Raw genomic sequence first — 2,504 nt, 5'->3', positions numbered from 1 at the left:
CTTCCAGCCTGCTTCAACCCGTACAACGACCTCTTCAACCTCCACACCCAACCAGCTCCTTTCTCCTCAAATCCCTCGGGTTGGCGCATAAACACGGTCTCCTTGAGCGTACCATTGAGGAAAGCGGATGAGATGTCGACACTCTCTAGATAGAGATCCTCGAAGGCGGCTAGGACGAGAACGGCGCGTAGAGCTGCCCAGCGTGGCGTAGGAGCGAAGGTTTCGTGGTAGTCGGATCCAGGACGCTGAGAGAAGCCTTGGGCCACCAAACGTGCCTTATACCGCTCAATCGAACCGTCCGCGTTCCGCTTCACCTTGAAAACCCATCTACTACCTATCGCTTTCGCTCCCCTTGGTAACTCGACCAGCTCAAATGTCCCATTCTCTACCAGAGACTGAATCTCGCTCAAAGCCGCTTCCCACCACTTCTGCCTCTCCTTCGGCTCCTGCTTCATCGCCTCCTTAAACGATCTAGGCTCTCCATCGTGTGACGTCGTCTTCAGCGCATGGGCAAACTCGCAGGCCTGATCGAGGGTGAGATACTCCGTCCCCATGAAGTCCAATCCGGTTGAAACCAGCGCAGCAGAGTCGTAGGCATCGCTGTCTTCATCCTCCGACTCCAAGATAGGATCCGGAATCCGAGTTTCTCTCCAAGTGGGAGTATCCGGAGTCGCTGCCAAAGGATCAGGGCTATCATCGCCTGTGAGTGGCCTATCCACGCGAGGAGGCGTCTGGAATCGAGGAGTAGCAAGACGCAGAGGATCCGGAGATACTGAGCGAGGTGGGACAGAAGGAGTGCGATGAGGAGGACGATCGTTGCGTTGCTGAATGGCATTCTCGTTCAGAGACTTGTCTGGACGAGTAGAACGGCCTGGATTGCGTCTAGGAGGAGATAGTGATCGTTCTGGAGAGGGAGATGAATGGGGTGAAGGGGTACGAGGATGTGGTGGTGGCACGTGATGAGGGGGCTGAGGAGGGGCGAAGTCGACGTGGTGCGGAGCTGGGGGAGGTGGCGGATTGATAAACTCGCCAGAGGCGTCCAATTCTCCCTCCTGATCCGTCACCTCTACCACAGAAGGACCAGGAGTATCACTGGGAGATAAATCGTCCACCAGATTAATAGCAAGAGTGGGGTTAGCAGGGAAGAAGCGTTCATCAAACACAGCATGAGAGCTAATGACGATCCTACGCTCAACCGGGTCCCAAAACTGCCACGCCTTTCACTCCATTCCCATACCCAACGAAGATACACTTGCGAGTATGCGAGGTGAACGGCTTCCGCTTCTCCTTCCTAACGAGCACATAGGCGAGGCAACGGAAGACGCGGAAGTAGGAAACATCGGGTTTCTCCTTCTTCCAAGCGACGTAGGGAATGCTGCCATTGAGAGCAGAGGTAGGCGTGCGATTGGAGACATGGATATAGGCAGAGACAGCGAGATCCCAGAACGACGGAGGGAGCTTGGCTTCGATAAGCATCGCTGTAGTAGCCAGAGCCATGTTGAGATTCGCCTTCTCCGCTACGCCGTTTTGATGGGGTTCGTTAGGCTCGGTATGCTGGCGAAGAATCCCTTCCTCTGCACAATACGCATCCCAATCCTTCCCAATATACTCTCCTCCCTTATCGTCCCTCAACATCTTAATCTTCCTCCCTAGCGCCTTCTCTGCATATGCCTTGAACACTCTGAAAGCCCCAAAAGCCTCACTCTTCTTCCTCAAGAACTGAACTGCCTTGAAACGTCCAGCATCGTCGATAAACGTGACCCAGTAGCGATACCTGTTGCGGGTGGGAGGGAGGGGACCCTTGAGATCACTATGGATGAGATCGAGAGGGTGAGAGCGACGAGTAGCGGTCTTGGGACAGGCGTAGATGTAAGCCATTTATAAAGGTACTGCTAGTAAGGATAGGATCCTTTACAAAGGTTCCTCTGGCCCAAGAATTATAAATGCCAGTACTGGGCTGGCTACTGGGGCGGCCGGGGGTGATTCTGGGTGGCCGGGTGGCCCAGGGTGATGGGGTAGGGTGTACGGGGGTGGTCCTAGAGGTAGGGTAGGGGGTAGGGGATGGGGTAGGGGTGCTGGGGAACGGGTAGGGCGGGTAGGTAGGGCGGGTAGGTAGGGCGTATATGGTGAAACGGGCTGGGTTATTTATGGATAAAATGGGGAATATGGGCAGGGATGATCGTAGGGTGAATAGGGATAGAATGGTGGCCGATAAAAATACGGAAAAATGGTAGAATAATAGTAGGGATGCTAGGGTGGGGATACTGGGTACCTGGGGGTAGATCGGTAGGGGAAACGGGGTGATCTGGGGGTATTTTGGTAACTTTGTGAGTTTTGTGAATTAGGACGAACGGATCGCATTGCCGGGTGTCATTTCAATGGAATTGACGTATAAAACGTGAATTGTGGCCCGATTTCGGCAACATGAAGGAGGTCGATTTTGGAGGTTCTGACTATTTGACAAACATTGATAAATGCATAAGATGGTTAAAATCGATTTTGGG

The sequence above is a fragment of the Stereum hirsutum genome (assembly GCF_000264905.1).
Source record: "Stereum hirsutum FP-91666 SS1 unplaced genomic scaffold STEHIscaffold_7, whole genome shotgun sequence".
NCBI lineage: Eukaryota > Fungi > Basidiomycota > Agaricomycetes > Russulales > Stereaceae > Stereum > Stereum hirsutum.
The sequence above is the reverse complement of the archived record's forward strand: the minus strand, read 5'-3'. Positions refer to the sequence as shown.